Here is a 14,699-nt window from a genome sequence, read left to right as displayed (position 1 = left end):
TTCAAGTTACCAAAAAATTTTTGGAAACTAATTTTATTTTATTTTTGTTACTGAAGTGTATTTGACATACAATGTTATATTAGTTTCAGGTGTATAACATAATGATTCAACAATTCTATACATTATTCAGCACTCACTACGATATGTGTAGTCACCATCTGTCACCATACAGTGTTATTACAATATTATTTACTGTGTTCCTTATGCTGTACTTTTCATCTCCATGACTTATTTATTTTATAACTGGAAATCTGTACCTCTTAATCCCCTTCACCTATTTCACACATCTCCCCAATCACCTCCCCTCTGCCAACCAAGGGATTAAAGCAGAATCTTAATGAAGGAAGTTATGCTACACAGTTTTGACTTTGCAAACTCCAAGAAAGTGTGTTGACTCGAGAAGCCCTTATATCTTTACTATATATTTTCTCCCAAGGGACTGTAAAGAGATGAGAAAAGGAAAAGGAATGGTTTGATGGGTACAGAAATGTTTGGCATTATATTTCCAGCAATATTTCAGTCTAGATCATCTGAAAAACCTTTGCTACAAAACACTCAAAATTGCTCACTAAAACACCATAAACATTATTTTATTTTTTCATTTTTTTATTTTAATTCCAGTATATTTAACATACAGTGTTATATTCATTTCAGGTATACAATGTAGTGATTCAATAATTCTATACATTATTCCGTGCTCATCATGGTAAGTATACTCTTTAAGTGCCATCACCTATTTCACTCATCCCCACACTGGCCTCTCCACTGGTGATCATGAGTTGGTTCTCAATAGTGAAGAGTATGTTTCTTGGTTTGTCGCTTTCCTTTTTTTTTTTTTTTTTACTTTGCTCATTTGTTTTATTTCTTAAATTCCGTATATGAGTGAAATCATATGGTATTTGTCCTCTGGCTTATTTCACGTAGCATTATACTCTCTAGTTGCATCCATGTTGTTGCAAATGGCAAGATTTCGTTTTTTTTAATGATTGAATTATATTCCATTTGGTATATATATATCACATCTTTATCCATTCATCTATCAATGGACATGTGGATTGCTTCCATAATTGGGCTATTGTAAATAATGCTGCAATACATATAAGGGTGCATGTATCCCTCTGAATTAGTATTTTTGTATTTTTTTTTTTTAGTAAATATCCAGTAATGCAATTACTAGATTGTAGGGTAGGTAGTTCCATAACTTTTTCAGGAACCTCCATACCATCTTCTGCAGTGGCTCTACCAGTTTGTACTCCCACCAACAGTGCATGAGGGTTCCTATTTTTCGACATCCTCTCCAACACTTACTGTTTCTCAATGTTTTTGATGTTAGCCATTCTGACAAGGTGATATCTCATTGTGGTTTTGATTTGCATTTCCCTGATGATGAGTGATATTGAGCATCTCTTCGTGAATTTGTTGTCCATCTGTATGTCTTCTATGGAGAAATGTCTGTTCATGTCTTCTGCTCATTTTTTAATTGGATTATTTGCTTTTTGGGTGTTGAGTTGTATCATTTCTTTATACATCTATACTAACCCTTCATTGGATATATCATTTGCAAATATCTTCTCCCATTCAGTAGGTTGTTTTTGTTTTGTTTTGTTTTGTTGATTGTTTCCTTTGCTGTGCAGAAGTTTTTGTTTTGATGTAGCCTCAATATTTTATTTTTGCTTTTGTTTCCCTTGCCTTAAGAGACATATATAGAAAAATGCTGCTATGGTTGATGCCAGAGAAATTACTGCTTGTGCTTTCTTCTAGGATTTTTATAGTTTCAGGTCTTACATTTAGGTCCTTAATCCATTTTGAGTTTATCTTTGTGTATGGTGCAAGCCAATAGTACATTTTCCTTCTTTTGCATGTAGCCATCCAGTTCTCCCAACACCATTTGTTGAAGAAGCTGTCTTTTTCCCATTGCATATTCCTTCCTCCTTTGTCAAAGATTAATTGACCATGTAAACATGGGTTTATTTCTGGGATTTCTATTCTATTCCATTGACCTATGTGCCTATTTTTGTGCCAGCACAATATTGTTTTGATTACTACAGGTTTGTAATATAACTTGAAGTCTGGAATTGTGATATCTTCACTTTTGTTCTTTTTTTCAAGATTTTTTTGGCTATCTGTTGTCTTCTGTAGTTCCATACAAATTTTAGGATTGTTTGTTCTAGTTCTGTGAAAAGTGCTATTGGTATTTTGACAGGGATTGCATTAAATGTGTACATTGCTTTAGGTAGTGTAGACATTTTAACAATATTTGTTCTTTCAACCCATGAGCATGGGATATCTTTCCACTTGTTTGTGTTGTTTTCAATATCTTTCATCAGTGTTTTATAGTTTTCAGAGTACAGGTCTTTTACCTCCTTGGTTAAGTCTATTCCTACATATTTTATTATCTTTGGTGCATTTGTAAATGGGACTGCTTTCTTAATTTTTCTTTCTGTTGCTTCATTATTAGTATATAAAAATGGATTTCTGTATGTTGATTTTGTCTTTTTTGTTTTGTTTTTTCTTTATTTTAAAGTTAGCTAACATACAGTGTAGTCTTGGCTTCAGGAGTAGATTCCCGTGATTCATCACTTACATACAACACCCAGTGCTCATCCCAAGAAGGGCCCTCCCCAATGCCCATCACCCATTTTCCCCACCCCCATCACCCCTCAGTTTGTTCTCTATATTTAAGAGTCTTTTATGGTTTGCCTTCCTCTCTGTTTTTATCTTGTTTTTTTCTTCCCTTCCCCTATGGTCATCTGTTAAGTTTCTCAAATTCCACATATGAGTGAAATCATATGATATCTGTCTTTCTCTGACTGCCTATTTCACTTAGAATAATACCCTCCAGTTCCATCCACCTTGGTGCAAATGGCAAGATTTCCTTATTTTTCATTGCCAAGTAGTATTCCATTGTATACATATACCACATATTCTTTACCCATTTATCAGTTGGTGGACATTTGGGCTCTTTCCATAATTTGGCTATTGTTGACAGTGCTGCTATAAACATTGGGGTACCTGTGCCCCTTCGAATCAGCACTCCTGTATCCTTTGGATAAATACCTAGTAATGCAATTGCTGGGTCCTAGAGTAATTCTATTTTTAATTTTTTGAGGCACCTCCACACTGTTTTCCAGAGTGGCTGCACCAGTTTGCATTCACACCAGCAGTGCAAGAGGGTTCCCCTTTCATCATATCCTTGCCAACATCTGTTGTTTCTTGAATTGTTAATTTTAGCCACTCTGACAGGTGTGGTATCTCAATGTGGTTTTGATTTGTATTTCCCTGATGATGAGTGATGTTGAGCATCTTTTCATTTGTCTGTTTTCCATCTGGATTTCTTTGTAAAAGTGTCTATTCATGTCTTCTGCCCATTTCTTCACTGGATTATTTGTTCTTTGGGGTGTTGAGTTTGGTAAATTCTTTATAGATTTTGGATACTAACCCTTTATCTGATATGTCATTTGCACATATCTCCTCCCATTCCATAGGTTGCCTTTTAGTTTTTCTGATTGTTTTCTTCACTGTGCAGAAGCTTTTTATCTTGATGAGGTCCCTATAGTTCATTTCTGCTTTTGTTTCCCTTGCCTCCGGAGACATGTCAAGTAAGAAGCTGCTGTGGCTGAGGTCAAAGAGGTTGCTGCCTGTTTTCTCCTGTAGGATTTCAATGGTTTCCTGTCTCACATGTAGGTCTTTCATCCATTTTGAATTTTTTTTATGTATGGTGTAAGAAAGTGGTCCAGTTTCATTCTTCTGCATGTTGCTGTCCAGTTCTTCCAGCTCCATTTGCTAAAGACACTGCTTCCCCCCCCCCCCCCCCCCGCATTGGATTCTCTTTCCTGTTTTGTCAAAGATTAGTTGGTTGTATAATTGTGAGTCCATTTCTGGTTTCTCTATTCCATTGGTCTATGTGTCTGTTTTCATGCCAATACCATACTGTCTTGATGATTACAGCTTTGTCATATAGGTTAAAGTCTGGGATTGTGATGCCTCCAGCTGTGGTTTTCTTTTTCAACATAACTTTGGCTATTCGGGGTCCTTTGTGGTCCCATATAAATTTTAGGATTGTTTGCTCTAGCTCTGTGAAGAATGTTGGTTCTATTTTGATTGGGGTTGAATTGAATGTGTAGATTGCTTTGAGTAGTATCAACATTTTAACAATATTTGTTCTTCCAACCCATGAGCATGGAATATTTTTCCATTTCTTTGTGTCTTCTTCAGTTTCTTTCATAAGTTTCTATAGTTTTCAGCATACAGAACTTTTACCTCTTTGGTTAGGTCTATTCCTAGGTATTTTATGGGTTTTGGTGCAATTGTAAATGGGATCAATTCCTTGATCTCTCTGTTACTTCATTACTGGTGTATAGAGATGCAACAAATTTCTGTACATTGATTTTTTATCCTGCAATTTTGCTGAATTCATGTATCAGCTCTAGCAGTTTTTTGGTGGAGTCTTTTGGGTTTTCCATAGAGTGTCATGTCATCTGTAAAGACAGAAAGTTTGACTTCTTTGCCAATCTGGATGCATTTTATTTCGTTTAGTTGTCTGATTGCTGAGGCTAGGTCTTTCAACACTATATTAAACATCAGTGGTGAGAGTGTACATCCCTGTCATGTTCCTGATCTCAGGGGGAAAGCTCTCAGTTTTTCTCCATTCAGGGTGATGTTAGCTGTGGGTCTTTCTTCTTGTTGTTGTTGGTTTTTTTCTTAATGTTTATTTTAAGAGAATACATGCAGGGGAGGGGCAGAGAGAAAGGGAGACAGAGACAGAGACAGAGAGACAGAGGATCCAAAGCAGGCTCTGTGCTGAGAGCAGAGAGCCCGATGCGGGGTTCGAATCTACAAACCATGAGATCATGACCTGAGCCAAAGTTGGACGCTTAACCAACTGAGCCACCAAGGTGCTTTATGCTGTTAAGGTATGTTCCTTCTATCCCAACTTTCTGGAGGGTTTTTATTAAGAAAGGATGCTGTATTTTGTCAAATGCTTTTTTCTGCATCTATTAACAGGTTTATATGGTTCTTATCCTTTCTTCTATTAATGTGATGTATCATGCTGATTGATTTGTGAATACTGAGCCAGCTCTGCAGCCTAGGAATGAATCCCACTTGATCATGGTGGATAATTCTTTTAATATACTGTTGAATTCAATTTGCTAGTATCTTGTTGAGAATTTTTACATCTATGTTCATCAGGGATATTAGCCTGTAATTCTCCTTTTTAGTGGGGTCTTTGTCTGGTTTGGGAGTCAAGGTAATGCTGCCTTCATAGAATGAGTCTGGAAACTTTCCTTCTGTTTCTTCCTTGGAACAGCTTTAGAAAAATAGGTTTTAACTCTGCTTTAAATGTCTGCTAAAATTCCCCCAGGAAGCCATCTGGCCCAGGACTCTTATTTGTTGGGAGATTTTTGATGACCAATTGAATTTCTTTGCTGGTTATGGGTCTGTTCAAATTTTCTATTTCTTCCCGTTTGAGTTTTGGTAGTGCCTAGGAATTTGTCCATTTATTCCAGATTGTCCAGTTTGCTGGCATCTAATTTTTCATAGTATTCTCTAATAATAATTGTATTTCTGTGGTGTTGGTTGTGATCTCTCCTTTTTCATTCATGATTTTATCTATTTGGGTCCTCTTTTCTTTTTGAGAAGTCTGGCTATGGGGTTATCAATTTTGTTTATTCTTTAAAAAAACAGCTCTTAGATACACTGATCTGTTCTGCTGGTTTTTTTTTTTTTTTTTTTTTTGGATTTTATATTGTTCATTTTTGCTCTAATATTTATTATTTCTCTTCTTCCGCTGGCTTTGGGCTTTCTTTGCTGCTGCCTTTCAAGTTCCTTTAGGTGTGAGGTTAGGTTATGTATTTGGGACCTTTCTTGCTTCTTGAGATAGGCCTGAATTGCAATGTTTTCCTCTTAGAACTGCCTTTGCTGCATCCCAAAGGGCTTGGACTGTGGTGTTTTCATTTTCATTTGCTTCCATATATTTTTTAATTTCTTCTTTAGTTTCTTGGCTGACCCATTCATTCTTTAGTAGGATGTTCTTTAGCCTCCATGTGTTTGAGGGTTTTCCAAATTTTTTCTTGTGGTTGATTTCAAGTTTCATAGCATTATGATCTGAAAATATGCAAGGTATGATCTCAATCCTTTTATATTTATTGAGGGCTGTTTTGTGACCCAGTATGTAATGTATTTTGGAGAATGTTTCATATACACTCAAGAAAAATGTGTATTCTGCTGCTTTTGGATGAAAAGTTCTGAATATATCTGTTAAGTCCATCTGGTCCAACATATCATGCAGAGCCATTGTTTCCTTATTTTCTGCCTAGATGATCTGTCCATTGTTGTAAGTGGAGTATTAAAGTCCCCTACGATCATGGTAATATTATCTATACATTTATTTATGTTTGTAATTAGTTTATTTATATATTTGGGTGTTTTTATGTTGGGTGTATAGACATTTATAATTGTTAGCTCTTCTTGATGGACAGATCCTTTAATTATGATATAATGCCCTTCTTCACCTCTTGTTACAGTCTTTGTTTGAAAACCTAGTTTGTCTAATATAAGTACGGCTACTCCAGCTTTCTTTTAATGTCCAGTAGCATGATAGATGGTTCTCCATCCCCTCACTTTCAATCTGCAGGTGTCCTCAAATCTAAAATGAGTCTCTTGTAGGCAGCATATAGATGAATCTTGGTTTCTTTTTATCCATTCTGATACCCTGTGTCTTTTATTGGAGCATTTAGCTCATTTACATTCAGAGTGATTATGGAAAGATATTGATTTATCATTGTGTCATTGTGTTATCTGTAGGCTTCATGCTTATGGTAATGTGTTTGGTCCCTTGTAGTCTTTGTTGCTTTCCACTCAGAGTCTCCCTTAGGATCTCATGCAGGGCTGGTTTGGTGGTCATGAACTCCTTTAGTTTTTGTTTGTCTGGGAAAGCCTTTATCTCTCCTTCTATTCTGATCAACTGCCTTTCTGTATAAAGGATTCTTGGCTGCATATTTTTCATATTCAGCATATTGAATATATCCTGATACTCTCTCCTAGCCTGCCAAGTTTCAGTGGACAGGTCTGCTACCTTTATTGTGTCTACTCTTATAGGTTAAGGCCCGTTTGTCCCTAGCTGCTTTCAGAATTCTCTCTTTATCTTTTTTTTTGCCAGTTTCACTATGCTATGTCATGATGTTGACCTGTTTTTGTTGATTTTGAAGGGAGTTCTCTGTGCCTCTTGGACTTCAATGCCTATTACCTTCCCCCGATTAGGGAAGTTCTCAGCTATAATTTGTTCAAATAAACCTTCTGCCCCTATCTCTCACTTTTCTTCTTCTAGAACTCCTATGATACGGATATTATTTCATTTCATGGAATCACTTAGGTCTCTAATTCTTCCCTCTTGGTCTAATTTCCTTCCCCTCTTTTTTCAGCTTCATCATTTTCCATACTTTTATCTTCTATATCAGCCATTCTCTCCTCTGCTTCTTCCATCCTCGCTGTCACTGTATCTAGTTTATTTTGGATCTCATTTATAGCATTTTTCAATTCATTGTGACTATTTCTTAGGTCTTTGATCTCTGCAGCAATAGATTCTCTGCTGTCTTGTATGCTTTTTTCAAGCCCAACTATTAGTCTTATGACTGTTATTCTAAATTCTCATTCAGATATATTGTTTATATCTGTTTCGAGCAATTCTCTGGCTGTCATTTCTTCCTGGATTTTCTTTTGAGAATTCTTCCATGTTATCACTTTGGCTAGGTTTCTGTCTTTTACGTATTTTAATAGCTTGTTATGTGTCCTGCACCTGTGAGTGCTACTATGTTAGAAAGGGGTCATACACTGTCCAGGGCCTGGCACTTCAGGAAGTGTTTTTGGAGTGTGTTGAGTGCACTCTGTTGTTGTGTATTTGGCTGCTCTACCCCATTGGTCAGTCCTCTACAAAGCTCCTCCTTGCTCATAATGGTAGATTGTTTGGATCTTCCACCAGGTGTGCTTTGATTTGTTTGTTGAAGTAACCCTGGGAAAAAGGAAAGGGTAGGGAAACTGATTCCATAAAGAGAAAAATGAAAGGGGCAAAAACAAAAACAAGCAGAGAATCAAAGGAACTATAAGGCTTAATCCAGAGAGAGAGAAATAAATAAATAAATAAATAAATAAATAAATAAAATATGTATTTTATATTTTATATAAATTTATATTTAATATAAATATTTTATGTTTACATTGTGTAGATAGATAGAGATATAGATATAAAGAGGAAAAAAAAGAGAGAAACAGACTAACATATAAAACCACAGGAGACTTGTCCATTGGTGCCTAGGACTGGTGGCTGTGCTGGTCTGGAAAAGAGGCCATCTGGTTTGTTCAGTGTCAGTCCCACTCCCATAGATAAGCTGTTGGCAGGCTCAGAGGGGCAGGGTTTGGTTTAAGTGGGTCCCGCCTCCACTGGGGGCCGCTGTACTGGTCACTGAAGCCCCACCGTATTGGTGATGGAGAGAAAAACGGCAACATCCCCATCTTCCCTACTCGGACCCGGTGTCTCAAACCATGCTGTTCAGGCAGCCCTCACAGGCAGTCAGCTTTCCCTGTTCCACAGTTCTCCTGCACCTCCTAGGCAATAGGCTGGGATTCAAAACCAAGTGCGCTAAGCGGCCCAGCACCGCACGGATTCTTTTCTGATGTAGTGCCACTCAGCCTTGCTGACAAAGGGCCTTTGGCTGGCACCTGCAGGGTCGTTTGTCCTTGGGGATGCAATAACCCCTCTTCCCACAGTACTCAAGGAAGGGGACTGTTCTCTCCCAGTGTGACCCCAAGATTCACTACCATGCCCAGGGGCTGGCTCCCCTCTTGCTCCCCTACCGCCAGGTGTGCGCCCACAGCCAGCACAAAAGTCACACAATTTGAAAACTCCAATCTTCAGCTCCTGAAGCTGTTTACAAAGTAGAAACTGGCACTCTCTGTATTTTTCGTTCCCCAGTCCGTGGTCCAGAGAGGTTTTTCTCTTGTACTAATTCAATACCACAATCTACAGCCTCTCTTTCTCTCCCTTTTGTGTCTCCACAGAAGGGTTTCCCTCCCCTCTGCCTACATTGTTTTATCTCCCCCAATTTGCATACATGCACCTCTGTCCCACCAAGCTGTCTCCCTCCACCTGTGGAGATCTTTCTGTCACTCTGCAGAATGATTTCCCAGGTATTCCAAGTGTTCTGACTTCAATACAGCTGTATTTGAGGGACAAGGGAAATCCCAGTCCCTCTACTTCTCACCATCCTAACTCCCCTCCGTATGTTGGTTTTGTATCCTGCAACCTTACTGAATTCATTTATCAGTTGTAGTTTTTTGGTGGAGTCTTTAGGGTTTTCTATATATAGTATCATGTCGTCTGCAAAGAGTAAAAGTCTTACTTCTTTCTTACCAATAGATGCCTTTTATTCCTTCTTGTCTGATTGCTGTGGTTGGGATTTCCATTACTATGTTAAATAATAGTGGTGAGAGTGGACATCCTTGTCTTGTTCCTGACCTTAGGGGAAACGCTCTCAGCTTTTCACCGCTGAGAATGATGATAGCTGTGGGTTTTCATGTAAAGCCTTTATTTTGTTGAGGTATGTTCCCTCTAAACCTATTTTTTTAAGGCTTTTAATCATAAATGGATGTTGTACTTTGTCAAATGCTTTTTCTGCATCTATTGAAATGATCATATGATTTTTATCCCTTTTTTTATTGATGTGATGTATCACATTGGTTGACTTGCAAATATTGAACACCTTTGCATCCCAAGGATAAATCCCACTTGATCATGGTGAATGATTTTTTTTTTAAATTCTTTTAATGTTTATTTATTTTTTGAGAGAGACAGAGACAGAATGAGAGTGGGTTAGGGGCAGAGAGAGAGAGGGAGACACAGAATCTGAAGCAGGCTCCAGGCTCTGAGCTGTCAGCACAGAGCCCGATGTGGGGCTCAAACTCACGAGCTGTGAGATCATAACCTGAGCCGAAGTTGGATACTCAACCAACTGAGCCACCCAGGTGCCCCAATGATTTTTTAATATATTGTTGGATTTGGTTTGCTAATATTTTGTTAAAGATTTTTAGATCTATGTTCATCAGAGATATTGGCCTGTAGTTCTCTTTTTTTGTAGCATCTTTATCTGATTTGGGGATCAGTGTAATTTTGGCTTCATAGAACAAATTAGGAAGCTTTCCTTCCTCTTCTATTTTTTGGAATAGTTTGAGAAGAATAGCTACTAACTCTTCTTTAAATGTTTGGTAGAATTCACCTGTCAAACCTCTAGCCCTGGACTTTTGCTTGCTGGGAGTTTTTTGATTACTGAATAAATTTCATTGCTGGCAATCAGACTGTTCAAATTTTCTATTTCTTCCTGATTCAGTTTTGGGAAGTTATATGTTTCTAGAAATTTATTCATGTCTTCTAGGTTGTCCAGTTTGCTGGCATATAATATTTCATAGTATTCTCTTATAATCTTTTGTATTTCTGTGGTATCAGTTGTTATTTCTCCTCTTTCATTTCTGATTTTATTTTTTTTGAGTCCTCTTTTTTAAAAGTCTGGCTACAGGTTTATTGATTTTGTTGATCTTTTCTAACAACCAACTCCTGGTTTCATTGATCTGTTCTTTTGTTGTTTGTTTCTATTTTGCTTATTTTTGCTCTAATCTTCATTATTTCCTTCCTTCTATTAGTTTTGGGTTTTGTTTTTTGTTCTTTTTTCTAGTTCTGTTAGATATAAGGTTAAATTGTCTATTTGGGATTTTTCTTGCTTCTTGAGGTATGCCTGTATTGCTATAAACTTCCCTCTTAGAACAGCATTTGCTGCATCCCCCAAATTTTGAACCATTGTGTTTTCATTTTCATGAAACATTTTCATTTGTCTCCATGTATTATTTTATTTCATCTTTGATTTCTTGGTTGACTCATTCATTGTTTAGAAGCATGTAATTTAACCTCCATGTGTTCATGTGCTTTCCAGTTTTTTCTTGTGGTTAATTCTAGTTCCATGGAATTGTGGTCAGAAAAGATGTATGGTATGACTTCCATATTTTTGAATCTGATCAGAGTCGATTTGTGGCCTAATATGTGATCTATTCTGGAGAATGTTTCACATGCACTAGAAAACAATGTGTATTTAGCTGTTTTAGGATGGAATGTTCTGAATATATCTGTTAGGTCCATCTGGTCCAATGTGTCATTCAAAGCTACTATTTCCTTGTTGATCTCCTGTTTGGATGATCTGTCCATTGATGTAAGTGGGGTGTTAAATTCCCCTACTATTATTGTATTACTATTGATTAGTTCCTTTATGTTTGGTGTTAACTGATTTATGTATTTGGAAGCCCACATGTTAGTGCACAAATATTTGCAATTGTTATATCTTCTTATTGCATTGTACCAGTTATGATTATATAGTGTCCTTCTTTGTCTCTTGTTACAGCCTTGGTTTTAAAGTCTATTCTTACTATATAAGTATTGCTACTCTGGCTTTCTTTTCACTTCCATTTGCATGACAATGTCTCTCCATCCCTTCACTTTCAATCGGCAGTTGTCTTTAGGTCTGAAATTAGTCTCTTGTAGGCAGCATATAGTCTTATTTTCTTATCCATTCCATCACTCTATGTCTTTTGATTGGAGCATTTAGTTCATTTACATTCAAAGTAATTCTTGATATGTGTGTATTTATTGGCATTTTTTAAACTTGTTTTATGGTTGTTTTTGTAGTTCCTCTCTGTTCCTTTCTTCTGTTGCTCTCTTCTCTCATGATTAGTTGGCTTTATTTAGGGAAATACTTGGATTCCTTATTCTTTATTTTTTTACATACCTATTACTGTTTTTTGATTTGTGGTTATTATATGGTTTATATATAACATCTTCTGCATATAGCAGTCTATATTAAGCTGATAGTCACTTAATTTTGAACTCATTATTTACTCCTCTCTCTCCATGTTTCAGATATTTGATATCATAGTTTACATCCTTTTATTTTGTGCTTCTCTTGACTGATTCTTACAGGTATACTTTTTTTTTGACTGATTCTTACAGATATACTTTTTTTTTCCTTTTATGCTTCCTATTTTCCTTACTCTTCCTTATGGTTTTTGTTTTCTATTTACAAAGTCCCCCATATCATTCTTGTAGGGCTGGTTTAGTGGTCATGAATTCTTCTAACTTTTGTTTGTATGGAAAATTCTTTATCTCTCCTTCCATTCTGAATGATAGCCTTGCTAGATACAGTATTATTGGTTGCAAATTTTCCCTTTACAGCACTTTGAATACATTGTGCCATTCTCTTCTGGACTGCAAAGTTTCTGCTAAAAAATCAGCAGATAGCCTTATGGGGTTTCCTTTGTATATAGTTGTCTCCTTTTCTCTTGCAACCTTTAAAATTCTTTTTTTATCACTATTTTTTGCTATTTTAATTACTATGTGCCTTGGTGTGGACCTTTTTGGGTTGAATTTGGTGGAGGATTTTTATGCCTCCTGAATCTGGATCTCCATTTCCCTCCTCAGATTCAGGCCATTTTCAGTTATTATTTCTTGAAATACATTTGCTGCCCCAATTTCTCTTCTCCTGGGATCCCTATAATGCAAATGTCATTATGCTTGATAGAGTCACTGAAATCTCTAAGTCTATTCTCATTATGCAGTATTTGTTTGTCTCTCACCTGTTCAGTTTGACTGATTTATATTATTCTATCCTTCAGGTCATTTATATATTCCTCTGCTTCCTGTAACCTACTAGTTACCCCATCTAGTGTACTTTTAATTTCATTTATTGAGTTCTTCATCTCTGATATGTTATTTTCTTCTATCTCTTTGTCAGGGGTCTCACTTAGGTCCTCCACTCTTTTCTGAAGTCTAGTGAGTATCTTTATGATCATCACTTTAAGTTCTTTATCAGGCATATTATATATTTCTATTTTGCTTAGATTTCCTGTTGTGATTTTGTCCTGTACTTTTTGTTTTCTGTCTCCTCATTTTGTCTACCTCTCTGTGTCTGCTTCTATGTATTAGGCAAGTCAGCCATATCATTTGCTCTTGAAAGTAGTGGCTTTATGTGGAAGAGGTCCTGTAGTACCCTACAGTGCAGTGTCTCCTGTTCACCAGAACCTCACACTTCAGGGGAATCTCCTATGTGTGTTGCTTGCATCCTGCTGTTGTGTCTGAGTTGCTTTTTCTTTCAGTTCAGATGTCTGTACTGACTCTCTGCCTGTTGTGGCCTGTGCTTGCTCTCTGTGGTGTAAGTAAGAACCCAGGAATCCATCTCTAAGGCACTTTAGGGCTCTGGGGTAGTGTGGGGGTATTAGCAAAATTTGCGCTGAGCCAACAGTTCTAGGCCAGAGCTCCTGAAGCACAGTGGCTATGGTGGCCAGGGGCACATGACATCTATAAGTGTGTGGGTGGGCAGGGTTCATTCATATTAAAATTTGCACTTAGCCCAGGGCAGTGGCCAGCAATCTTGGAGTGGGGCAAGTTCTCAGAACACTGGGTCAGGCACACTGTTATCAGGTATTCTATTCTATTCTATTCTATTCTATTCTATTCTATTCTATTCTATGAGAGAGAAAGAGAGAGAGCAGGTAAGAGGAGCAGAGGGAGAAAGACAGAATCCCAAGCAAGCTCTACACAGTGCGGAGCCCAATGCAGGGCTCCATGCCACAACCATGAGATCATGACCTCAGCTGAAATCCTCAGACACTCAATCAACCAAGCCACCCAGACACCCCTAGCCAATCATCTTTTATGAACATCTAGGTTGTTTCCACTTTTTCAGAGTTATAAATGACAATGTGTAAACTTCCATATTTATGTATTATTGTGGACTTATCTGATTACTTGATTGAAATAAAGAAGTAGAATTGATGGGTCAAAATGTATACCATTTAAAATTTGATAAGTTATTGCCAAATTGCCTTCTACAAAAGTTGAATCAGTTTACCTTCCCATTAACACTTGAGCTGTGCAGCGTTGGTGATATAGTGGTGAGCATAGCTGCCTTCCATTAACACTTGAATCAGATTAAGGTAACAAATTGGTCCTAGATTGAGGTATTTCACAAGAGCAAATAATAAATCTCTCCAGAGAGGATAATCTCAACTTAGATCACACAAATTCACACATATAAGTAAAGCCCTGCCAAAGACGGGCTCTTAAAAATTACAAAACGCACAATGAAATATTCCACAATAAGCAAGAGTCAGCCTATGAGCTCATCAACAGACACTATAAAGAGAGTGAAAAGGCAAGCCACAGATGGGAAAAAAATAATTACAAAACATATATCTGTTAAAGGACTTGTATCCAGAATATATGGTAAAATAAAAAACAAAGGGAGACCAGAGCTCACTTTGGCAGCACATATACTAAAATTGGAACAATACAGAGATTAGCATGGCCCCTGCACAAGGATGACACGCAAATTCATGAGGTGTTCCATGTTTTCTTAAAGACTTTTAATGAAAAAACAGCAAATGGTCAAAAAATAATGATCATTTGAAACATCCTATTTTGGGGGTAACTTGGTTTTATGGATGCTGAAATATTAGGTGAAATACAGCAATTAAATCTTTTTTTTAATTAAAAAACCCAAAAAACAAAAAACAAAACAAAACAAAAACAAAGGGAGATCAGCCTTTAAAAATTCCCTGAGAAGACAAAATCAGTTTAGTCATATATAAAGCTTAATTTAGCTTATTTT

At 37.0% G+C, this 14,699-nt stretch overlaps 1 non-coding gene across 1 annotated transcript; it reads left to right on the top strand.

Annotated features, from left to right (window-relative positions):
• The first annotated feature begins 14,340 nt into the window (after positions 1 to 14,340).
• Positions 14,341 to 14,444, top strand: LOC132672979 (U6 spliceosomal RNA). The gene has a single exon (XR_009607812.1). It is a non-coding gene; the product is annotated as a U6 spliceosomal RNA (small nuclear RNA).
• Positions 14,445 to 14,699: the final 255 nt, after the last annotated feature.

The sequence above is a fragment of the Panthera onca genome, chromosome A3 (assembly GCF_046562875.1).
Source record: "Panthera onca isolate mPanOnc1 chromosome A3, mPanOnc1 haplotype 2, whole genome shotgun sequence".
Lineage (NCBI taxonomy): Eukaryota > Metazoa > Chordata > Mammalia > Carnivora > Felidae > Panthera > Panthera onca.
The sequence above is the reverse complement of the archived record's forward strand: the minus strand, read 5'-3'. Positions and strand labels throughout refer to the sequence as shown.